Source organism: Pogona vitticeps, chromosome 4, assembly GCF_051106095.1.
Source record: "Pogona vitticeps strain Pit_001003342236 chromosome 4, PviZW2.1, whole genome shotgun sequence".
NCBI classification, from domain to species: Eukaryota; Metazoa; Chordata; class Lepidosauria; order Squamata; family Agamidae; genus Pogona; species Pogona vitticeps.
Window position 1 is genome coordinate 71362453 of NC_135786.1, and position 26904 is coordinate 71389356.

General features: G+C 41.1%; 1 long non-coding RNA gene across 1 annotated transcript; it reads right to left on the reverse strand.

The window, feature by feature from the left end:
* Positions 1-4388: 4388 nt before the first annotated feature.
* Positions 4389-25054, reverse strand: LOC110077114 (uncharacterized). The gene is made up of 3 exons (XR_002300237.3): positions 24095-25054; positions 14005-14147; positions 4389-7270 (listed from the first exon to the last, which is right to left on the reverse strand). It is a non-coding gene; the product is annotated as an uncharacterized LOC110077114 (long non-coding RNA).
* Between the last annotated feature and the right edge of the window lie 1850 nt (positions 25055-26904).

Consider the following 26904-nt stretch of genomic DNA (forward strand, 5'->3'; position numbering starts at 1 on the left):
CATTTATTTTTACAGCGATAAAGCAACCCTTGGAGCTCAGTTACCAAATGCATTTAGTCACTTTTCCCATTTGGATGGTACACAAGTAGGTGGCATATTTTAATCTGCATTCCAGTCAAAGGTCAGGAAAACAAAGAAAATGGCACGGATTGTTGAGTGCTGTCAACAGAAAGATTCATCATTGCTAAGGAAGGGTTTGATATTTATTATCTGCCAAAAGATATATATATTCCCTTTTTAAGTTATCTTTTGGCAGATAATAAATATCAAACCCTTCCTGGTCCCCATTTAAAGTAACATCTTTGAATGTTTAGAATGGCCAGTATTTGAGGACATGCGCCACTTGGTTGGAATCACTTGTGTCTCACTGGGCTTCTCTCACAGACCAACAAATGACCGGGAGATTCTCTCAGCCACCAGAAACTTTGGCTCATAGGGGTTCTAATCAGGACTGACTTTTTTTTAACTGGCATTCTTTGGGAGAAAGGCTGATTCTACATCCAATAATAAAGACGTATGAAATTCTTCTTCTTCTTTTTTTTAGAAGAAATTAACTAGAACAACTCCTTCACAGATTGGTGTCTTGTTGTGGCAAAGGGGCTTGAGTAATTCAGAGAAGCTATGGACTATGCCATGCAGGGACACCCAAGACGGACAGGTCATAGTGGAGAGTTCTGACTAAACACGATTTACCTGGAGCAGGAACTGGCAAGCCACTCCAGTATCTTTGCCAAGAAAACTCTGTGGACATAAAAAAAAGGCTAAAAGATATGATGCTGGAAGATGAGCCCCTCAGGTTGGAAGACATCCGACATGCTACTGAGGAAGAGTGGTACAGGAAGCTCCAGAGCTAATGAAGTGGTTGGCCAAAGCCGAAAGGACACTCAGCTGTGGACGTGCATGGAAGTGAAAGGAAAGTCCAATGCTGCAAAGAAAAATACTGCATAGGAACCTGGAATGTAAGATCTATGAACCTTGGTAAGCTGGATGTGGTCAAACAGGAGATGGCAAGAATCAACATTGACATCCTGGGCATCAGTGAAGTAAAATGGACAGGAATGGGTGAATTCAATTCAGATGATTATCATAACTCTGCCCCTCCAGCACTTCTATTAGTCTATGCAAATAGCATATGAATATTCATGACCTGGGCGAATGCCACAGCTATATATGCAGCTTCTCTTGAAAAGTGTTCAGAAAATAGTACTAGAGTAAAATGCAGTGGCTACACTTAGTGTCTGAGTGCCCTTGTGGATGACATTAAAGTGATCTTGGTCAATTTCTTTTGTTCCCAGTTTGTTTCTCTGCACAATGCAAATGCTTCTTTTGACTAAAGATTTGAAAATATCCCAGCATTCCTGAAATTTTGGTTAAGACAGACCATCTCAGTATGGCAAAACAGGCAAGCAGGGCATTTCCAATTTTCTCAAAAGATCTTGGTTCTGAAATAGCATGAGTTTGCACACAATGTGTGTGCTATGCAAAATTAGTGTCTTTGCCCTTTGTGAAACTAATCATACACATAGATCATGCACAACATTTATTTATTTATTTATTTGTTTATTTATTTGTTTATTTATTTATTTATTTATTTATTTATTTATTTATTTATTTATTTATTTATTGGATTTGATTTGATTTGATTTGATTTGATTTGATTTGATTTGTATCCCACCCATCTGGTCTATGCGACCACTAAAGAGCATTTAATGAATGAATTATAATAAATCAATGCCATTTGTGTGTGCTGGTCCAGTATGCATGAATGGAAACAGTCAGTCTTTCTTTCCAGGATGCAACCTGCTTAGCTCCATCCATCAGATGTGCTTGTATTATCACTGTGAACCTAAGGCAGATAAAAAGCTTGGAGAAAATGAAGATCACCATTGCTACAATAGCTCCCATGCCTTGTTGTGTACTTCACAATGGATTAGATCCAGACTTAAGCTGGTACCTCTGGGCTTGTGAAAAACAGACTTTTTGATCTTTCATTCACACTGTATGTAAAGTCTTCTGAAAATGCTACACAGAGGATTGAGGGATCCTGCTGATTCGGGTAAATTGTGGAGTAAATTGAGTATCCTCCTCCCCCCCCCCCGGGATGGGCTACCCATGATTGGAGCCCTTTTGCTTGTGGAAGGCAGATCTTGGACCCAACCCAACACATGCAAGAAATAACCATGGCCACCTTCTGGGAGATATTGAGTCCAGAAGGTGGCAAAGAGTTCTCTGATGCCAAAAACATGTATGAAATATAACTTCATCTTCCTTGAATTCTTATTCTGTGAGTTCTTTGGCCATCTGAAGTTAATGAGAGAACAGTTTTCACATGGAAGACTCCACCATCTGTCCCTTAAATTGACTGAACTCGCACGAAGCTCTTAGGGGGGAAAAAAAGCATCATCTTGTAGAGACTGTTTTCATGCCAGATTGATAATAAATGTCAAAAAGTCAAACGATAATAAAAACATTTATTAGTCAGATGTTGGCTTCATTTTCTATTTGCTGAGTGTAACAGAATGCAAAGCAGATCACTTTCTCTTGGTTGTATGTATTTAGTGGGTCAAAAGATATAGAAGTGCAACTATATTATCAAGATATTGTTTCTGATGTAGTTATTTTTCCACCCAGAGGCATATCTTTTCTTTTCTTTTCTTTTTAAAAAGGGAAAGCAATAAGCTTTGAGTGTCAGCTTGGGTACTCTGAGGACTTAAGTTAATACAACATTAATGTCTGTGCAAACGTAAGCATATGATGGATCTGATTACTGTATAATACTTTATTCAGTACTTGGGAGAAGGAACAAACCATCAACTCATAAAGTAAATAAAGACAAATGTAGCTGCTTTTTAAAGAAGATTGCAGTGAAACGTGATACCTGCAATGTGGTTAAGTATGAAATGGTCAAATCGCATACACATGGGCAGTGAGCATCTGGATTATTTTAGCAATCAGTGAAAACGGAAGCAGGGCACGTGACTTCTTCGGCAGGCAAAAGGGCAAAACTGGATACGATTATCCAGTAAATCAGACAAAATGGTGACCATGGTTCCTTTTGATTCTTTGATGGATGAATTCAGTGTTGCTGTTTTAAAAAGATTTAATTATTTGCCTATGATTGATCATATAGTACATCCCAGCTTTCTCCAATCTCTGGGAACTAAGGCAGCTCGCCATATGATTCCAAAATATAACTAAAAACACAATGAACTATTAAACCAGATATCAAATAAAAAGAATTACTGAATTAAAAGCAATTTAAAAGCACATCCATTCTTAAAAAGGAGTTTGAAACCCTCAGGTACAATAGCAGTACATGTGGAAAGTTCCTTTGTCAGCAACTAGACAGAAGTCAGTAGAGCCTCCCTTGGAAGGATGTTCTGCTGCCTAGGAGCAGCCACCAAGAAGGTCCTGCAAAAGAGTCAAGGCTTACCTGGAGACATAAAAATTACATTGGTAATTCTTCTGTATGCTTGTTTTATCTGTATCTGACACCTTAACAGAAACATTTAGATACGGTAATCAGATAAGGTCGATACATCATCCAGGAGTTTCTTGTGCCTTTATTCCATTTGTCTGGGATCTCTAAGATCATAAGAAAATAAAAGGCACAACTTTCTAGTCTGTCATCCTGTTCTTGTAGTGGCCAACCAGATGGTTATGAGAAGCCCATAAATCGGACATGAATGCAATAGCATCTTCCTATTTGGTATTCCATAGAAACTAATGTTTGTTTGCTTGCTTGTTTCATTTGTAGGCCACCTCTCTCCCAGTGAGAAAGGTGGCTTGCAGTAGAGACATATTGTGTCTGAGGCTGGAGGTAGTACACTTCTGTCATGACTTGTAGCCACTGCCAGTGCTATCCACCAAAACCTAGTCTATCTCCCTTTCCAAATTGTCCAAGATCATGGCTACCACAGCATCTTATAGTAGCAAAATTCCACAGTTGAACTGTGCCCAATACTTGGTCTGCAGTTGCTGTGATTTGGGATTTAGCTTCTAAGAAAAGCATCTATGGGACATCCCATGGGACTCTCTTTATCAAGGATTCCTGGAATGGTGTAAAATTCAGCCATGGGGTAAGTGGCAAGTATACCACTGAGGGAATGACAAAAAAAAATCAAAAGGAGAATTTAACTTTTTCCTCTCGATCAAGCACATACGAAGTGGAGAGTTATAGTTCTCTTTAATGAACCCAGTAAGCAATTACAATAATAATATAGCAAACTAAGAGCACCGTTACACATTTATTTATTTATTTATTTTTAAAAAAACTTGTTTTAAAATTGGGCTTAGCATGTTTGAAATCGTTCTTAAAAATTCCGACTGCACAACACACAGGGAAGCATTGTTTTTTGGTGGTTTCTTTTTTTGCCCAAGAAGCACAGTTTCTTTTGTTGGAAAGCAAGATATTTTACTCAGTTGTGAGAAGTTTGTTTATTTAAAATTGCTTGTAAAATTGCGTGTACGATTGCTTTATTTTAAATCATTTTGCTATATGTGAACACCTCTGTTGGTGTAAATTGTTATCTGTGAGCTTTGTCAAATCATGGTTGCTGGGACATGGATTTTGGGTTGCAGGGAAAGTTTGCAGTTCAGTCTGGTTTTAATTCGGGCCCATCTCTCTATTTATATTAGAGATGGGCACGAATTTAAAAACAAAAGAGAGCCAGCAGAGAGATAAAGATTGGATAGGGAAAAGTGCTCCTTTCTTTGCAAGCTTAGATGCAGCCAATCTTGTCAGTTCCTCTGTTCAATTTCTTTTTGACACTCACTGGTGTGTCTATCCTCTCCCCTGACTGCCATTTCTGTAGCACTCTCTCTTTCTCTACCACCCCCATCTCTCTCTCTCTCTCTCTCTCTCTCTCTCTCTCTTTCTCTTTCTCTGTGCCTATATGTTGGACTGCAGATAAATCTTGCAGTCCGATCTGTTTTATTTTCCCCTGGTCTCTAATACTGATCTAGTGCTATCCCACTTTGAAAGAAATAAAAAACATAATATTTAAAAATATTAAAAAATAATGCCTCTGATCCATCTCCCAATCCATTTTCAGAGTGTAAGCACTCTCTAAAGCAGTGGTCCCCAACCTTGGGCCTCCAGATGTTCTTAGACTACAACTCCCAGAAGCCTTCACCACCACCTCTGCTGGCCAGGATTTCTGGGAGTTGAAGTCCAAGAACATCTGGAGACCCAAGGTTGGGGACCACTGCTCCAAAGTACATTATATTGAATTCTATTTAGCAGCAGTATGTTCCTTTTGCCTACACAATGTAAAGCAAACACTTGCTCTAGACTCTGCTTATCTTCTTGCTCTCTCCTGCCAATCCACTGAAGAGTAATTCATGTTTTTGTTCCCCCCTTTGTGGCAGAATGTCAACAAACATTTCAGAAGCAAACTCAGCTCCTGTAGCCATTTTGAGCCTAGAGTGGCATTTTAGAGTTCTGCAATAAACGGTCTTCTAAAACTAACAATGTTTATAATGTGGCCACTTAACAATAACTTTGCTTTGGGGCTTGCTCTTCAAATTCTCCAGGAAATCACTGGAATAATAAGTGTTTTCTATGGCTCTTTGAAATGACTTGATATGTCTCCTCTCCTCTCTGCTTGCTTTTGCAAAATTATGATTTTAATAAACTACTTTGGGCATCGTGACTTTTACAACACAACACAGGCCATGTTTCTATCAAGCACAGGGCTTCACAGAAACTTCTTGTTCTGAGGAAGTAGTGTATATTCTGCTGTATAGTCATCTTGTTACATGCTAGGTCTGATGAGTGTTTTTCTCATGATTGTAAGCAATACCATTTTTCTAGCAGATGAACTCTGAAGAACAGGATATGTTTTGCAGAGTGATTAAAGGAAAGTGCAGTGAAACTTTAAACTTATGCTGAAGCATAAATCACCAATCAGTGCTCATTTTTTCAGTATAGGTCAGATTCCTTGAGCTTCCACAGATGTTCTTCAAGTTAAGCAGTTATAAAGAGTGAGAATCAAAACAAAGATCTCTACATACTGTCTCTCCTTCTACTTCCATTCTAGATCCAAACATATTGATTGCCACAGAGTGTCTTTAAATAGTGGTTTACAACCTTGGGTAACCCAAGTGTTCTTGGACTACAGTTCCCAGAAACCCCAGCCAACACAACTGATGGTGAAAGCTTCTGGGAACTGCAATCCAATAACAGCTGGGTTGCTCAAGGTTGGCAACCAGTATTTTAAAGAATACCGACATTTTGAGGAAGGGAAAAGTTATTAAGAACAACAACTAATTTACTTTATAGAATATGTGATATATTGATGAGATTGTGCTTGGGTACTGGTTTGAAACTTGGGAAGTTCAGGTCCCTCCTGAGCCATGAAACTCATTTGGGCAATCAATCGTTTTCAATCTGACTCATCTCACTGAACTATCTATCTATTTTCTATCTATGAATTATAATTCCATGCTCCACATAACATGTTGTTTGGGCCCTGTATACCAGGTTTCCCACATTTATTACAAGTGTTCCAGAACACAAATAAGTCCAAGACACAAACATTAAGCTCCAAATAATTCTAACCAAAATATATCACTACGTAAAAGTGATATTACCTGTAAAATACACAAACAACAACAACCCTCCAGTCCAAACACGTGAGTACAGTGTGAAAATCTACTATTTGCTAAAAAATCACAGATAGATAATTTCCCAACTGTGTCAATATCCAAGGGCAAAATGGAGTCTGAAACAGCAATGGGCGATATAGAAAAACAGGGTGTAACCATTGCTAATTAAAAGTAAATATTCTTAAAAGGAAAAAATAGCAAACCCACCCTTGCCAACCACCTGGCTTCTCTTTGACAAAATTTTAGAGATATTTCCTTGTGCTCCATTAGAAGCCACAGCCTGTAAGTGTATCACCTGGTCGGAATTCTTCATGGAGCTTGGATTTATTACAAAACATCCCCAGTCAGGCAGAACTGTGCAAATTAAATTGGATTTATGTTACAAAATAGGTACCAAGTTCAGGCATCTAGGAAATGCCTGGGGGAAGGGAAAAAAATCCTCTTGAAAATAAGGAAATAACCGAGCCTGAGTCTAGGTAAATATCCATTAAAAGGTGGGTGTGACTACATGTACAGCCCATTTCTTTAGTATGCCTCCTCCAGGCAACTGGCTGTTCTCTGTTGGAAGCTGCATGCTGTGCTAGATGGTCTCTTGCTCTGAGCCAGCGGGGGTCTTAAAGTTCTTAATTTTAAATTCTGTCTTCCTTTGTCCTGAGGGTACCTGATGGAGACGCACAAGAATGGATTAAATGTCAGAGGAAATAAATAGATTTTGGTACACAAGAAGAAAGGGGCTGTGACATTATGATGGGATAAAGTGTTCAGCATCACAGTGACCTGACCCTTCTGTTTAACCCCCCCCCCCCGCCCTTTACTGAAAAGGAAAATGAGAAACTTATTTCAGTATCCCTTCACATCAGGATCTAGTCATGGGTGAATAGGATACAATTGGCTAATTTCATTTTCCAGGAATAGTTGAATCTTTTTTGACTTGTTGCAGGTTGTGTTATCAAAATACAAGTTCTCTACTTCTTGCAACACAGACGTGTAGGCATTAGGCTCTGTAAATAGGGAATTGCTTCCATATGCTTTCAAGATTGTATCTACTTTGGGAATGTCATTACAGTACAACATAATCTTGTATAAGCCATAATGTAAACTGAAATCTTATTGCAATTTATTAACAATTGAAAAAGAATCCAGGCTTTTAATGTTGGAAATGTAGAGAAGCTAAAATGAACTTCGCATATCCTCTCTGGTAAGTTAAACTTGCTGCCCTCAGAATCAAATAAAGTTGAATCAGAAAGTGCAGGGACCCACCACATCCATTTCCTTATCTCAGCGTAAGCTCTGGTCACACAGATCTATCTGCAATGTCCAGACAGCTATGCGATGTAAGATTGCAGGAGGTCCCCAAACTTTCAAAAGGAGCAGAAGACTACTTATGACTCAAGCATGACAGTTCACAAATACGCAGTAACATAAGAACAACCTTACTGAATTGTGTCCATAGTCCCATCAATATGATGTGTCATGAATGAGTGTTAAAAATTTCCAGAGGAATAGGTGTGACAAACCCAGACCTACTGGGATATGCCACACGTTAACTAAGCTGCCACCAACCATTCCCTATAAGAAGTCACACAGACCAGGGATGGATTTTTAAACAAATAAAAGAATAAGGTTTATTTAAATACAACACACAGGGAAAATAAAATGATCAGGTGAATAAGATTTAGTAACGTGGCTTATTCTCATTCATACATGCATACAGTTTGGTTCACACAGAACCCTTAACTTGAAGCACAGACCCTGAACCTATCAGTTCTGGCTAACCAACAGACACCTGAACCTATCAGGTTGGTACTCTGACACACAGTAGTATACCCTGTCTGACACACAGACTCCCACACCAGCTTCTTCCCAGCTGCTGCTTCTTCTCCTCAGCGTCTCCACACAGGCTTCACCTATATATACAGTACAGCCCCTCCTCCTGATGTCCCGCCTTCCACTCCCCATAGGATGGAACTTTCCCTCCAAACCCATGACAGACAGGTAACATCAGTGCTGTATGTAACACCTCCCCTCTTTATAAGTTGTTTTGTAGGGGGAAAGCTAAGGTGCTTTTTCCCAAAAAACAACCTGGATAAAACACACAAAAACAGTTATACATACCATATCATACTTACTTATACTTACATTCTAAGTTAACCATATCAATTAGGCATTTAAACATTTACCATATACATTACATCAATTTACCTTTATTCATACAAACCAAATTCAAAAAAACCAGGTACATTTAACCTTTTGTCATCAACATATATACATAGTCCATGTTTCTTTCGCCGTCTTCATTCTTCAGGTCTTCTTGACAAGGCGTCAGCAACACAGTTCACTGACCCTCTGACCACCTTCACTTCAAAGTCATAGTCCTGCAGATTCAAAGCCCACCTCATAAGTTTACTATTGTGGGTTTTCATCGTCTTTAACCATTGCAGTGGTGAATGGTCAGTGCACAGAACAAAATGTCTTCCCCAGATGTAAGGCTTGGCCTTCTGGATCGCGTAGACTATGGCCAAACACTCCTTCTCCACGGTTGCCAAATGTCTCTCACCTTTTTGAAGTTTCCTACTCAGGTAGGACACTGGATGCTGGTCACCATTCTCATCCTCCTGGCACAGAACTGCTCCTACCCCGCTGTTAGACGCATCGGTGTAGATGATGAACTCCTGGTCAAAGTCTGGAGCACGCAGCACTGGATAGTTGATTAGCACCTGCTTCAACCTCTGGAACGCCTCCTCACAGTCGCTGGTCCACGGGATGCGGTCATCAGTCTTCTTCCTCGTCAGCTCGGTCAGCGGAGCCGCAATCTCGCTAAACCTCGGGATGAACTTTCTGTAGTAGCCCACCAACCCAAGAAATGATTTGACTTTTTTCTTGGTGTTGGGTCTGGGCCAATCACGAACAGCTTCTATTTTGGCCTCCAGGGGTTTTATCACTCCTCCCCCTACCATGTGACCCAAGTATTTTATTTCTGGGCTACCCAGCTGCAGTTTGTTCTCTTTGCAGGGCCTAGGCCACAGCACTTCCTCCCCTGGGTCAAAGTGCCTCTCCTTGGCGTTCTGGTCATCCCAAGCTTTCTTTCTGACCTTTTGAGCTTGCAGGGTCTCTGCTGCTAGCTCTAGGTTTCTCTTTAGGTCCTTCCTTAAAGAGTCTATATATGTCACAACATCTTGTGGGTCATCCTGGGTGATCTGCTCCCAATTTTGTTTGATCAAATCAAGGGGCCCTTTCACCCTTCTCCCAAATAAAAGTTCAAATGGACTGAACCCAGTACTGGCTTGTGGCACTGATCGATAAGCAAACAAAAGGGATTGCAGCTTCTGGTCCCAATTGTTTGGATTCTCTGCCAAGTAAGCCCTAATCATGCGCATTAGAGTCCCATTGAACTTCTCAGTTAACCCATTACTTTCAGGGTTATAAGCAGTGGTTTCCTTATGCTTAATTCCACAGATTTGCCATAAGCGTTTCATGAGCTTCGATGTAAATGATGCTCCCAAATCTGTGATTATTTCTGAGGCAAATCCCATCCTGGACATATACCCCACCAAGGCATCTGCCACTGTGTTAGTTTCAATATTAGTCAAGGGAATGGCTTCAGGGTACCTCGTGGCATGGTCCACAATGGTGAGAATGAACCTGTTCCCCCTCTTTGTGGCCTTGGGCAAAGGTCCCACAATATCCACCCCTATGCATTTGAACGGAGTGTCAATCACAGGCAAAGGGCACAACTTTGCTTTGGTCCTGTCGCGGCTATTCCCCTGCCTTTGACACACATCACATTGTTTACAGAACTCCCTGATCTGCTTCCCTATGTCAGGCCAGTAAAAATTCTGTGTGATTCTCTGCTGTGTTTTGTTCACCCCTAAGTGTGCAGCAAACATGTCAGAGTGCCCCCTTTGTAAGATCATGGGGCGATACTTTTCAGGTACCACCAGCTGACTCCTGATCCCATCTCCCCCTTTTGAGATATTCCTCAGGGTCTCTCTATACAAAATCCCCTTTTTCTCCAGAAATCTCACTGGGGTTTCAGGTGTTAGCTGGGCGTCAGTCACCTGTTCAAAACACTTTTGGAGAGTGGCGTCTGCCTTTTGCTCTTGTCCAAATCTGCTGTCTGTGGTTAAGGTTTCCACCACAGCTTCTGAACTCCCCTCTGCTTCCGTCTCGGGCTCATCATCACCCCCCTGAACTGTCCCCGTGGTGGCTTGTGAACGTGTAATCACTAGCACCCGTTTCACATGTTCAGCCAGGTCATTTCCCACGAGCACGGCTGCTGGCAGAGTCGATGAAATTGCTAGCCGCCAAACTCCCCTCCAGCCTTGAAAGTTCACAGGTACCTCCGCTACTGGCAGAGAGATCACCTGCCCCTCAATCCCTGCCACCTTCATGCTCTCATTTGGGATTACATACTCCCTAGGATTAATATCTGGATGGCACAGGGTCACCTGGGAACAAGTGTCCCGCAGCCCCCGATACTGGCGGTCAAGTATTCCTACGTCCACCCCTGCTGTTTCAAACAACTGAGAATCTGTTCTCACCAACAAGCATCGCTTGACCTCCACAAGAGGACCATTTTCCTCAGCCTGATCAGCAGATGTAGCTGTTCCAGATTGAGTAGCCATGGCAACAGGCTCCCTCAGTGACAATGAGCCTTGCTCTTTCTGGACACAGAACACAGCTTTTGGCTTGGTTCCACTCGAATCCTGAGGCACAATTCCTTTTAGCTGCTTTAATTTCTCACACTCTGAGATTAGATGGCCCTTTCCCTGACAGAAATAGCATTTTCTGCTATATTTTGAGTCTTTCTCATCTTGTTTTGGTTTTCCCTCCAGAATCTGATTTCTGGACTGGCTCTGCCCAGAAGTTTTATCAACAAAATGGCCTCCCATTTTTGGCGGGCTCTGAACTAACCCTTTGGAGTACTTAGGGTCCCATGTTTCCCTCATGTTTTCTTCAGAATAATTCAGGTTTTGTTGTGCCTTAACCTGTGTGCCTTCTTTTGGTTTCTTTTCTAGCTCCTTTTGCTTAGCCTCAAACTCAGCCCTGATCTGTAAAATTTCTTCCTCAGCCCTAGCTTTTATCTCTTTCACTTTTTCTTCAGTCTTATCTCTGATTTCTTTTAATTTAATATCTTTTTGCTGATTATATTTTTCAAGATCTTGCTCACTTTGTCTGGCCTGAGCCTCATACTTTTCTTTCTTTGACATTTCTTCCACTGATAAATTGTTAATAAACTTATTTAGGAACTTCAATTCTAATTGTACCATTCTAATTTGGAGTTTCAGTTCCATCTGTTTGATCCTCATGTCCATTCCCCTTTTCTTGGCATCTGCCTCTGCCTGACTGATTTCAGCTCTTTCTTTTCTTCTGATTTCCATTTCCCTCACCCTCAGTTCATGCTGTTGGGCTAGGAGCATTTTTCTGAGTTCTGGGTTCTGCTCTCCCGTGCTCTCATCCTGCACTGAGCCAAATTCCTCCTCAGAACCTTGGTCCACCTGTGGGTCTTTCACTTCACCCATTTCTGCCATTTGGCTTCGAGTCAAGGGCATACTCCCCCCCAGAACAGGCTGCTTTCAAAAGTCAAGCCTCAAAATAAAGCGACCACTTTTTTTTTTCTTTTTGCCTCAGAACCAGCTTTCCCTATAGATTGCTGCTGTCCTTCAGCACTACTTGCAACTGTAGCGAGTTAGAGTCTACCCCCCTCTGCTGGGCCTCTCAGCAGGCAGGCTAGATCACTGCTACTACACAGTTTTGCCTCAGCTTTTTTCCCGCCAAAAACAGGCTGCCTCAGAGCACCCTAATCTAGTCTCCCCAGTTGGCACGTTCTTCCACTAGCGCACCTCCCCGTGAGGTACACCTAGAAGATTACCTACGCGCCTCAGATTGTCCCTGACTAGACCCCCCTTGCTCTGGGCACACTTGCCAAGGCTTTGCTGGACCACTGGACAACTGGACCAGTCGTATCCCACACGCTGGACACCAATCAATGTGACAAACCCAGACCTACTGGGATATGCCACACGTTAACTAAGCTGCCACCAACCATTCCCTATAAGAAGTCACACAGACCAGGGATGGATTTTTAAACAAATAAAAGAATAAGGTTTATTTAAATACAACACACAGGGAAAATAAAATGATCAGGTGAATAAGATTTAGTAACGTGGCTTATTCTCATTCATACATGCATACAGTTTGGTTCACACAGAACCCTTAACTTGAAGCACAGACCCTGAACCTATCAGTTCTGGCTAACCAACAGACACCTGAACCTATCAGGTTGGTACTCTGACACACAGTAGTACCCTGTCTGACACACAGACTCCCACACCAGCTTCTTCCCAGCTGCTGCTTCTTCTCCTCAGCGTCTCCACACAGGCTTCACCTATATATACAGTACAGCCCCTCCTCCTGATGTCCCGCCTTCCACTCCCCATAGGATGGAACTTTCCCTCCAAACCCATGACAGACAGGTAACATCAGTGCTGTATGTAACAATAGGTATGTTACTTTGTAACCTGTTACAGCACAACCAATGAAGAGTCTGGTAGTGCTTTCTAGACCATTCTCATTCTTTCATCATTAATCAGTCTCTCCAGTGTTTCCCCGGTGATTTCCAGCAACTATTCGGACACCACCTGGCATCTCCTAGACACTCAATTTATTGATGTATCACTTTTTTGGGAGGGAAAAAATAAAATCAAAATCTTTAAGGACAGTGTGCTCCTAAAACAGAAAGGAAATGCATTGATTTCAGCAGTGTAGATGGCAAAACCAGTTTAAATCATCAGAAATAAATTGATTTCCATTAGTGCATGTGAATACGGACAGGTTCAAACACTATGTGACTTGGACCTGGTTTTTAAAAAGTCTGAACAGAAATTGATTCAAATTGCCAATGTGACCATAGCCTATGCATAGCGCCTCGTGGCATAGTGGTTAAACTGCAGCTAAAACTATGCTCACGACCTGGGGTTCAATTCCAGGTAACCGGCTCAAGGATGACTCAGCCTTCTATCCTTCCAAGGTTGGTAAAATGAGTACCCAGCTCGCTGGGGAGGCAATGTGTATCCTGCACAATTAACTTGTAAACTGCCCAGAGAGTGCTTGAAGCACTATGGGGCGGTATATAAGCAGCATGCTTTGCTTTTGCCTTTTTGCTTTCTTGTGCTGGGAAATGTTTCCCCTTTGCTTTTTATTGACAGTCAATATTCTAACGTGATATCTAGCTTCAAGTTCAGAAATGATATGTGTGTGAGTCAGTAGCCCAATGTGACTTTCCATTTTCTGTCGAGCATGCAGTAAATGGATTACCATTTTATTGGAAACAAATACATTCATTGCTGCTGATGTTGGCATAGAGATCAAGTTAAGAACAAGGGAGAAGCTTACCTGCAAGGAAATGTAGGGCAAGAGCAAGCAGATGTGTCACTGCCTGCTATGGTCTTTTCTAGTCTCTACTTGTCTGTTCAAAAGTAACCCCCACTACAGCACAGGAAGATATTTGTATAACTGTAACCTCAATGTGGTTTCCCCTGAAAGAGAAAATACATAATTTCTAGGTAAATTCTGAATTTCCTTTTTTAAAATTTATTTTTTATTTTTAATAACTAGGGATAAGGTAAGGAGTACAAAAGGCAAAGGGGGATATGGGGGGGAAGAGGGGGGGAGGAGAACACAAAATGTACTGTCATCCAATCTGTTCATGTTGGGGGGGTGACCCTTCCCGCCAAGGATGGGGTCCGCAGCTTGGGAATCCATCTTGACCCGGCGCTCACTATGGAATTCCAGGTGACGTCGGTGGTCCGAACCGCCTTTTACCATCTCAGGCGGGTGGCCCAGCTGCGGCCCTATCTTGATGTTGGGGCGCTCACCACTTTGGTGCACGCGCTCGTAATCTCAAGATTAGACTACTGTAATGCGCTCTACGTGGGGCTACCTTTGAGGCTGCTGCGGAAACTTCAGGTGGTGCAGAACGCGGCGGCCAGACTCCTTAGTGGGGTGAGAAAATTCCAACATATCTCGCCCACTCTGGCCGCATTGCACTGGCTGCCCATCCGATTCCGCATCGACTTCAAGGTGTTGATGCTCATGTACAAAGCCCTAAACGGTTTAGGGCCTCGATATTTGGCGGAACGCCTTCTACCACCAAGTTCTACCCGTGTCACTCGCACGAGCCAGGAGGTGAGGTTGAGGAGCCTAACGCTGAGGGAGGCCCGGAAGGAGAAGACAAGAAATCGGGCCTTCTCGGCGGTGGCTCCTCGCCTCTGGAACAACCTTCCCCCGGACATTCGCGCGGCCCCCTCGCTGGGTATTTTTAAAAAGCAATTAAAGACAATGATGTTTCGGCAGGCCTTCCCCCCACCCCCCCTTAGCTAATCCTGATTTTCCTTTTTTCTTTTTCTTAGTTTATAATTTCATGGTTGAAAGTTTTCTTCTTTGTAAATTCGTTTTTAGTTATTGTTGTACCCCTGTTGTGAGCCGCCTAGAGTGGTCTATTGACTAGATAGGCGGGATATAAATAAAATAAATAAATAAATAAAATAAATAAATATAAAGTCAACTTTTCACCGTTCTACAATTTGATTGCCCTCCAGGTTTCAACTTACAGTTGCATCTTAGTTTAATTCTATGTTATTCAAGCACTATCTGGTGACTCAAGCCATTTATATAATAAATCCCATCGTTCAGTTGCATTTTGTATTGGACAGTCTTTCAACACTTCTGATAGAATATCCATATCTTCTCAATGAGTTCCTCTTGTTTTGGTATCTCTGATTTCTTCCAGTTCTTAGCATAAAGAATTCTGGCTGCAGTGATTATATATATAACTAGGTAGTTCTTTATCTTATTTATATTATCTGGTATAATGCTCAGTAAAAACAATTCTGGGGTAAGTGGAACATTACAAAGCAGTGTTTTTTGTAACAGAGTATGTACTGCTATCCAGTACTGCTTTGCTATTCTACAAGTCCATCATCACATATGGTAAAGGCTTCCCTCTTGTGCTTCACACTTCCAACAAATATTTGACACCGCTGTATAAATCGTTGACAATTTTTTGGAGTCATATGCCACCTATAAAACATCTTATATATGTTCTCATTGAAATTTACTGATTTTGTGAGCTTTTGTTATTTTTCCATATTTGCAACCATTGATCAATATCAATATTATGTCCTATATTTTGTGCCCACCTAATCATACATTCTTTTACCATCTCATCTTGCATTTTAGTTCCAAGCAAATAATCATATATTTTCTTAATTTATTATTTGAGCCCAGCAAAAGTTTATCGAATATCGTTTGTTCTGTGTAAAAGCCCTCTATTTCAGTGGTCCCCAACCTTGGGCCTCCAGATGTTCTTGGACTTCACCTCCCAGAAATCCTGGCAAGCAGAGGTGGTGATGAAGGCTTCTGGGAGTGGTAGTCCAAGAACATCTGGAGGTCCAAGGTTGGGTACCACTGCTCTATTTTATCTTTTGTATACCTAGATTCTACTTGTGCTCTGGATCACCAGTCTAGATATATGTTTTGTGTTTCTAATTCTTCTTTGGAAATGTAATGGCCTCTATGAGTGATACCCAGCCTGGTGGGTTTTTTTTTGGTAAATCTCCTCGATGATCTTTTTTCCAGGTCCCTAGTAGGGCTCTTATTATATGTGAGATTAAACTTTTCTGCTCTTTATCTTTTTTGTACCATAGAAAAGCATGCCAACCTAACTGTAAATCATGTCCTTCCAACTTGAGTAGTCTAAAGTTATCCATTCCTTTATCCAGACTAGTAGACAAGCTCTATAATACAATGCCCAACGTGGGAGACCAAAACCGGCTCTTAGTTTGGCATCTTGCATTGCTTTGATTTTAATTCTTGGTTTTTTTTTAACCTTGCCACACAAATCTCATGACTATCTTGTTAAGTTCTTGAACAAATGACTGTTTTAATATCATGGGAATTGTCTGAAATAAAAACAAAAGTTTAGGTAGAACATTCATTTTGATGGTTGCTATTCTTCCCATCAACAATAGCTGTAATTTGTCTCATCTCTCCAAGCTATTCTGTATCTCTTTAATCAACTTCATATAATTGTTTTTTAATAATGTACTCATTTTCTTAGGTAAATTCTGAATTTCCTATCTTTTCCTCCTCTTTCTTGGTTTAGGAGTTTTTCACCCATACATCATGTTTCCATAACTTTCTTGAAATTTGCACAATAAATTCTGCTGCAAAAACTTGACTTGCTAAGACAGAGTTAAGAAAATGGTGGCCTTCCATAGGTTGTTGGAGTGCAACTCCCCTCAATCCTCACCTTTGGATGAGCTGGCCAGGAATCCTAGGAATTGCAGTCCAGCAACTTCTGGAGAATCACAACTTGTTCCAAGGGCTGGATGCTGGTGGTCCTTCGGTTGTTCTCTAAAACTAATTCTCCTTGATGAGACCTTAAAGTTTTAAAGTGTTCTCAAAATATGTGCAATTCTGGATGGAATACATCTTACAGCATAGTGCTAGCAAATATACACAGAGAGAAATAGGGAGGGGAGGGCGAGAGAGAGAGAGTTGCAGATCTCCCAAGGTTTCTCTGATAGTAATATTCTCCTTTTAGTCTTCAGAAACACCGTAAGAGTGGGCTTTCAGCTGGCAGCATATTCCTGTGGTATTTCTACTAAGAAGAAAATTCTTATGAAAAATGATCCTAACAAAACAATCATCGTAAAAGAGAACACGTCCCTCTTTGCCATGTAGTGGCTAAAGATAACAAACTTCTCAGGAAATAAGAGAGTATGTGTGTGCAACCAGACAAGCATTTGGCCTGCTATTTGGGCTGCAGCAGGGATAGGTTGGTTTGCTCCTTTTCCTAGTGACCACACAATGGAATCACCGGAGCAAGCCGGCCCATTCTCAGAGCATTCCTACCTACACCTTTCTAGGTCCCCGTCAGGGACTCCTACTTTTTTTGTGCATGTAGGATCCTTCCATTTTCATTCATTTCCCACACTTGTGATCACTGGAAATGAACCAAAATGAGCCTTTGGCAGTCAAGACTCGTTCCACTGTCAATTTGCTATATCATGAAGTGGCTTAAGAAGAGAGCTGCTTCATGATATTGGCAAATTAAACACTTCCTCTGCTCCTCCATGGAGGAGCAGGAGTTACCCTTTGGATGTGAGGATTGTGCTGAATGGCACACCAGTTCTCTACCTAGTCCCAAGCAACTCTCTTTAGTCCACATCAGCCAGCAACAAAACAGTCCATGTAGATGAGAGAGAGAGAGAGAGAGAGAGAGAGAGAGAGATTTAGAATTCTGTCCTAATGTGTTTGAATCCAGAGCGACATAAAGCCAAACTTTAGAGATTGAAGCACTCTTTGCCTGCATGAACAATGTTTGATTTCCACATTCACCCCCAAATGCTCTCTACCACAAATAGGAAGATTTATTAATTTTGTTAAATGCTTATCAAAAATATGCCCCCACCCCCAATTTCTCATCCATCTCCAGGGATACTGAATCAGATTTGCCTGGGTGTGTGTCTTAGTACCAGCTCCTTTTTGTTTAGAAAGGGTTTTCAGCCTATTGCAATAAAGTAGGAGATGGTCTGACAGGAAAACAGAGCTATAATGAATTCCAAAGCTGTCCTGCTGGCCTACAACACCTATACACATAGCTATTTTTCCTTAAAGACGAACGATGGAGGGGAGGGAGAGCCTTCATTTTCTGGTCAGGAGAACAGGGAAGGCTATTTTGGTGGTTATTTGAAGAACGTTTGGAGTAATTTTACGCAGACTCTCTTGGGACCTGAGTGATGAAAATGCCTGCATGTTTTAACACAGCTTCTTGCATGTTTCTCTTCAAAAGGGAAATGCAAGATTACTGGAACAAAACCTGGACTAAAGATCCAAGGTGTGATGCCCTGCTGGGCACAAGACTTGGAACCAGCAGAACAAATTTGCTCACAGTGGAAACCTGAGGACTTCTCAGGTTCTTTTAGATTCCTCCAGGCCTTCTTGGTTACCATGGCAATTCTTAAATCATCATAACTTTTTATTAGGAGGCATCCTTCACTGTTCTTGCACTGCCCCCCCATCCACTTCTCATTTTGCATTTCTGCTCTCAATTAGAGATGGATATAAATTGAACTATTGTAGGTATCCTTCAGTCTCGAAAGACTATGGTAACGTGCTCTGTATGGAGGACTTGGAACAGCATCTAGTGTGGCTGAGGAGGCCAATTCGAGAGTGACAATCGCTTCCACACTGAAGACAAATCTAATCTGTCCCCTGTCCAGCTCCCTTATTTTGCTGCTTTTGTGACTTCCTCTTTGCCTCGGCCTGCTGGACAAGGTTTTCTTCAAATTGGGAGAGGCCGCGATGCAACACCTGCCTCCAGGCTGAACGCTCAGATGTCAGAGTTTCCCATCTGTTGAGGTCTATTCCTAAGGCCTTCAGATCCTGCTTGCAGATGTCCTTGTATCGCAGCGGTGGTCTCCCTCTGGGGTGATTTCCCTGCACTAATTCTCCATACAGGAGATCCTTTGGAATCCGACCATCAGCCATTCTCATGACGTGCCCAAGCCAACGCAGACGTCGCTGTTTCAGTAATGTATGCATGCTGAAAATTCCAGCTCATTCTAGGACTACTCTATTTGGAACTTTGTCGTGCCAGGTGATACCAAAAATCCGTCGGAGGCAACGCATATGGAAGGTGTTCAGCTTACTCTCCTGCCGGGCACAAAGTGTCCAGGACTCACTGCAGTACAGGCGTGTGCTCAGGACACAGGCTCTATATTGAACTATGAACCAGAAAAACCCACAAACCATGCTGGTTTGGTTCATGCAACCCCTTTTGCCAAAATGAAATGAAGAGCCAAACTTTTTTTTTCTACTAGGTGCTTAATTTTGCTTCAGCAAAATGATGCCCCCCCTCATGCTGCTCCCTTTGCTTCCCTACCTGCTCCTGCCACCTCTTCCTCCTTTGCTGCTGTCATCATCTGAGGCAGCAACCCGGCTTCCCTTCTGGGAGCTGGGCCTGCTGTCTCTGCCCATGTGCACACCTTTGGCAGGTGAGGCAGCATGATCAGGTAGGGAGGGAATGGGGCAGTGGGAAGGGGGTGGCAGGTGGAGGTGTTAAGTTCGTGCCCTCCCCAGCATGTAGCAGGAAAATGAACTGTAAACCAGTTTGTTTTCCCAGGGTTCGGGGTCATAGTTTGTGATTCGTGGATAGCCACAAACCATCCCGATTCATCATTTTTCAATCCACATTGTCTGTCTACATGCACCAACATTATTTTACAATTGTGTTCATCACTAGTCTCAATCTGTTTGCAACCCTGCCTGATGGTTACAGCCTATGCATGACAGCAGAAGTAACCAGAGATCCACATTTGTAGCTATCCTGCATGAATTTGCAGAAGACTTACAATTAGCATTAAAATATTTAAATACTTTGAAAACAACACAAAACAAAATACATAAATAATTAGGATAGGAATTCACACGTCACAACTAGTGAGTAACATGCCTATGTCTATGTCTATGTTTCATTGGACTAGATATAACTGTAGTGCTAGAGAGAGTACAGTAAGTCGTCCCTCTTTTTAAAAAGGAAGTAAAAAGGTTAGACTTCTTAACAGAGCTCTCATTTTCTAAGACTAAAATCATAAGCATGTCTGGTAAGAAACAAGTCTCTTTGAAATCCTGGTGCTCAGCATAGTAAACTGCAACTAGAATAAGCCTATTAAATCAGCGGGGATTTGATGACTCAGTTCCTCTGTAGTTTTTATTGATTTAATGGGCTTACTCTAGTAAGCAACAGAATTTTAGCCAATGGGATTTACTCACAGGTAGGTGTGTGCAGCATCACAACCTACTAGTCTGTAAAATATTTCTCTGGGCAATCCTGTTAGAAGAGCCCTTAAAGCATCAGCCTCCGAGTAATCCCAAATCCTGCTGGAATAAATGCTGTATGTTTTCCAGTACAGTATATCTGAAGTGTACCCTCTGGGAAATTTGTAATGTTAGTTCTAGGTCATAGTTCTTCCTTTATTCTGGAGACATGTCTGAAGAACAAAGATGGGGGATCATAGGTTCTATGGACCCTAAGCCTCTCTGGCCTGCCTTAGGAATGCTTCCTGGTCCTCCTAATTTCCTCCAACTCCAATGTCAGAGTCCTAATTTTGGAGAAGTAAAGGCTTTGACTGTTTCTTTCGGGGGCTGGAAACTGTTGTTCTAAAACCATATCTCCCCCTCTGAGATGAGACGCTTTCTCTAGTCAGGTTGCCCGATCACAGGGCACCTGGCTGAAGTCTCAAGGTGGGAAGACAAAGCTCAGGGCAAGCAATGGTGGAGAAACACACAGGGATCTGATTTCAGTTGTATGGAAGCCTAATCACTTGGATGCCCATGTCCCCCTCATTCCCAACTGTCACCACATTCCTGTTGGCTCACTATGAAAATGTGTGCATGCATATTGTACATATAGGTTCTGTAGAAGTTAATACCTGAAATCTACATTGTCTGTCTACATGCACACACATTATTTTGCAATTGTTACACAAGGGACTGCCCTTTGTGATACGAAAAAAGGGCCACCCCACTGGCAGCAGAAGAGTCTGCCACCTCCTTTTCCAGCCTGGAAATCTGTTGACTTGAGAGACCGAATCTCCACCCTGAGAAGAAAAGATCCCACTCAACCCATATTTGCAGCACTCTGCCATAGAGTTGCCCCATGGAGCAACAATGTAGGAGCTAAACACAGAATGCATGTTGAATGCTCTGAATGTTTAGAAATGCTTTGATGCAAAGAAAATTCAACAGAGAGAAGGCTTGTTATCTTAAAGACAGTGACAGGGATTGCACTGAACAGTAGCTGAACAAAATGCTTCACCAGCGTAGTTCTGCTTCAGCTCCTAGCTTGCCATGTTGCAAGGACAGACTGTAAAGACTGCCTGTAGGAACTAATGGGGCTTCCATTTCCATAAGGAAGCATCGGATATACAGTATCCTTAAGGAAACTCCTAAAATCTTGGCATGCATAACAGAGCATAGCACATGCAGTTTTGGCTGAACATGATCTTAATAACCAACATGTCTGGATTCTGTGTGGCAAGTGAGAGGCAACACTTGTGTATGTATTGCATGAAAAATGAGTATTGAGTTTTTAAAAAAGGAGAGGTAATTTCTAGCAATGAGGAACTGAGCAAAATCCACCTTCCGACATGCGGAAAACCCCCTCTATAAACTGAAGTTGAAAGAAAGGAGGGCTTTATACTGAGTTTGAAAAAAACCCGTATACCCATGTAAACTACACTATTTTGCAGGCACTATATATATGGGCATGTGAATTGACCCTTAGCAAAAACCGCAGAGATAACTCAAAACAATAGTTCTATAAGCTCGTAAAGGGTTGTGCTGATGTTGTTTCTTAATAAATATTCGTCTGGTTTACAAGCTGCATCTTGGAATTCTCAATATGACATCTAATAAACATAACGAATCCCAGCCACGTCCCCACAGCATGTGTTTTAAATTAGCATTAGAGCTGAGAGTCCAGTTCAGGGGTGTTTGTATTCTTTATGCATAAAACCTGCCTTGGTTCAAATAAAAGATGCAGCAAATCAGTTAAATCACCCCACAAAACTTTGTCAAATGAATGAATGTCATTGTTTTTAAGAGGCTCCAGTGTCACCTAAGGAGTGCTGCCTGCAGGGAGATTTGTAGTGAGATTTCCATTTACTGATGAAGAAGGATGTCTTTGATTAAGGGGGGTGGTGGGATAGAGGCCCCCATAAACTCTCCCAACTCTGCTTTGAATTAACATTGCTTCTAGTAGTAGTTGAAATATCTACATTATTTTTGTAACAGGGCATTATTTGATTGACAGAAAAGAGATTACTAATACATGATTGAAACTATGCACTCAGGTCCTCTCTAAATTTTGTGAACACTCTTTTTATATATGTGATACCAACTGGGAGTTGTAGGAGACTAAACTTCCTTAGTGAGCTGTTATAAAGTATTCATCTATTCTAAAGTTATATGAGAGACATTGTCGGTGTCTATGTATATAGTTTGATACATAGTCAACATCAACTTATATCATGAATTGACATTAAGGTACTTGAACCTTCATGTGCCAATCTTAAGAAAATTAGTACTGAGTGCATTGTGGGATATTCTTTTCACTCCTGTGAGCATTCCAGTCTATTGAGGGTCAGAGTTAGGATCGTGGCTAGTATTAAGGTTTGACCCAACTGAATATTCCAACCTGCCCATTTTGGGGGCCAACCCACTGACAACCAGAATGTGTTATCTCCCATTTCTCACCATCATAGCTTGCAGTAATAGTAATAATATTCCAGGGGATGCCAAAGTTGAAGATAATGAATTGCAAGAATTAACAAAATGCAGAGACCTGGCAATAGAAATAACCCGCTTGTGGATGAAATCAACTTCATTGGTCCCTGTAGTCATCAGGGCTTTGGGAAAAATATCAAGAAATTTCACACAGTATTAGTTGCGGATCTCAGAAATAACACCATCAGAGCTACAAAAAATGGCAATATTAGGAACAGCATACATATTACACTGATATATAAAACCAGTCAAAGACTGTGTCTTGTACTTTTTGAATAACAACAAGAAGAACAGGAACAACAGACATAGGACTGTTTATTACATTTGCTAGGATAAAAGTACCACAATGGCAATTGATTTTGGGGGGGACAATTTTTGACCTTGATGTTTTTGGTCTGGAAGAAAACAACCATACATGGCCAGTGGTTGGACCTCGGAGATCCTTCACAAATCTTCAGAAAAAACAACAACATTGTGCTTTTATTGTAGATTCTGGGTGGATTTGTGCAACAAAAGGAAGGTTAAAATGCCCCATTCTGCTACCCAAGAATTAAATATAGGATCAGTGGAAATGTGACCGTCCCTCCTTCGCCTTGACTTGTACACTACCTATGGTAACCAGTAACGTTTGGAGATGATTTTAGCATCTGTATAGCTCTATCTTCTTGCAGATTTTAAAATGCATGCACAGGTGTCAAGATTGCTGCTCTGCATAAGTAAACATTTTGACACTGCCTGTAGCAAGAACAGCATATGGCAGTGAGTTCCATTGTCTCAATTTATGCTGTCATGTGAAATACAAACAAACGTAATAGCACAGAGAAGATCCCTGTAATAGCTCCTCTGCAGGACTGAAATGCATTAAGAATGTTAGTTGTTGTTGTTTTCCAAGGACAGAACCGATTCTTGCTAGTAAGGGTGGACCTCAGCTCAGAACTCCTTGAACTGTAAAACAGTATCTTAATGAGGTTAAGAATTTTGCTTCCTTGAAGAAAAGGCCTACAATCAACACACTTTCAACAATACTGAACATTTTAATAGATTTAATGGGTAATCCCTCTATCCTATGCCCCAAGCATTCTATTCCTTGAAAAGTTTTTTTTTAAATCAGACTTTGCAAATTTATACTTACACTTGGCAGAATGTTTTCAATCATAGTCTAAACATTGAGAAGTCTTTTAAACAGATGTAGGTCATCAACTTCTCTAAACACTGTAATTGTTTGGCTGCTATATAGCTTACATTTAAAGATACAAGACATGCAAGAGTATGTATAGATATCATACACAACCTTTCTCCCATTCTCCCCCCAGCAGAATTTATTTCATGTCAGAGGCTCCTAATTGTCTTCTTATTTAAAAAAACCCTTTAATGCAAAAGAATTTAAAAAAAAACTGGCATGGGGTATTATTTCAGATCTTTAAATAGCATGAAACTACAGGGTTTGCCATTTTAGAATATTTGGTTTCCTGAGTTTGATAGAAGGAAGTGTCTTGAGGTCTGACCTTAGCTCTTTGTTCCCATTAGGCCATGTAAAACAGGTATGATGAGGTTATCAACTGGCACTCTCAGCCTCTTGTATGAAGCAACAAATGGATTATTGAAGAGATGGGGAGACACCTAAGAACGAATGGGCGAAGGAGAGAGGGGGGGGGTTGGTCATGCAGTTCTTTCAAAACACCTTTTAGCTTTCCCCAGTATGTTTGCTCTAGATTTAAACTTTGATCTACTGTCTTAATGGCCAGCAGGACTAAGGTGAACATTTGCATTTCGTTTGCAGAAGAATAAGAGATGGAGAGTGAAACGAACCATTTCCCTATAGGACAGCAGGCCTGAGGAAGATTTTCAGAGATTGGAAATCACATATTAATTTTAACATGTTAACATTAAATTCACTTTTCCCATGGGTCAGAATGCCACCAATAAATATAATGTTTAAAAATTAATGTTTTGAAGGTAACCTTAACTAAACATTTAGCCATTAGACATCAATATTTATTTTTATACTTCCTCAGGAGAATGTATGTATAGGCACACTCCTTTCCTTAAAGGTGGAAGCATGCACAAAGCCCACACTGAGAAAGCAGGTGTTTTGGACACGACTCCCAGAAACCCAGGTCACCCTAGGCAATTCTTGGGCTTTCATGGAGGTACAAGGACCACATCTTGCAAACCAGTGCTGTATGGCAGAGAGAGAGCTTTTGACTTCTTTTACATAGACTCTTGTAAATACAGCACTACATGAATTATTTCAGAACGTAGGGCAAGCGAGTGTTAAGAAGTTGACTTGTCCATGAAATTTCACATTAAAATATTGCAGTTGGTCCTTAAGTTGTTTTTTGTCTTTGTTTCAAAAATGTTTATTAGTTTTTGCCTGGGTGTTGAGAGTAACCTCAGCTCCTTCTCCTGCAAGGCTATTTCAGGTCCCAGAGACTAATTGTCCATCATATCCGGCACTTTGATGGGGCTACCATACAAAAGGAAGCTACTGGTCCCCAGTCTTCCATGGATAAAGTAACATGAGAAATGTTCTTTAAAATTTGGATTTGAAGCAAAATAAGCAACTTGAGAAATTGAGAAACACCCATGGTCATTATACTTCCTTCAGTTGTTTCTTTAGCAATGTAGTTAAGGATTCTGTGTAAAGTTGATGGGAGAATGTTTTATGGAAAGCCAGTGCTGCTGGTGGTACTTTTGGATGCCCCATGTAGAGGGAATCCGTTGTTTTTGGTTAAGCAACCCCATCTTAGCTTTGGAGCATTGCAGCATCTTTGTCTCCTGTGAAATCTTTCCTTTCCCCTATTTCAACAGTTAGTCAATACGATCTGCAAAACTAGATGAAAGCATTCTTCCATTCAGAGTGAGGGTGGTAAAGATAAGTCCTTGCTCATCTTTGACTTGTGATGTGATCATAAAGCCAAACTACCAGAATAGGGACAATGCTTCATCCAGGCCATTATGAAATCAAATCAAAACACACAAGACTTGACACACTATCAGCATATATTTATATGTTTTTGGACTACCATTCCCAGAATCCCACAGCCAGTTGACTGAGAAATTCTTTGAGATGTAGGCTAAAAAAGTAACATCACCAAACTCTGGCTTCAACATGTCTCACCTTGGCACATAAATGAGCTCTTATTTATTTGTTTTATGGTGCTCAAGCTGCAGGTCTGAGAAATTTATGCAAACATTATTTTGGCTTTGGTTCATGTTTTTCCCAGTGAGTGACTAGGATTTGTAATTTTGGCTAGACCTTATTTATTTATCAAAAACTGGGATACCCCACAATTGCTTAAATAAGGCTTGGAAGATTAATTAAAACACTTTATAAGCTATTCTACAAAACAAAACAAATAACATTAAAGCAACAAATTAAACATTCAAATTCAGATTAGCGATTGTGGCTGTGGCTTATACATGTGGTTATAGATGTTGACCTATGATCTTCACATTGAAGAGAACACCTATAAATATGTCAGGCATATTTAGCTGTTTTCTAGCTCCTGGTGTCAGTAGGTTTAAGATGTACCCCAACAGAATTAAGCTTTCATTTGTTTTAAGTATTTTGAATGACTACTTTTATTGACTAATTTGGCTTTGTTAATTTATTTGAATATAGTCATATTCAAATTTAGATTTGCCTCTTATTTCAAGTTTACATTTACATTGCCTAAAAAGAAAAACAGTAATAATTGGATGTGGCAAATTGTGTATGTGTAAGGCAGTGGCCAACGGGACCAACACTATAATTACAGTAGGTATAGTGAGGCAGCAGCATTGGGCAGTTGTCTGGAAGTTGAGTCATGGCAACTGGACTTCTTTCTTGTTGGGTTGAAACGTTTCACTACTCATCCAAGTAGCTTCTTCAGTCTGTGCCACTTTTTTTGCTGTAATTTCATATTCCCGCACCAACCTCAGGGTATCTGCCCCAAAATG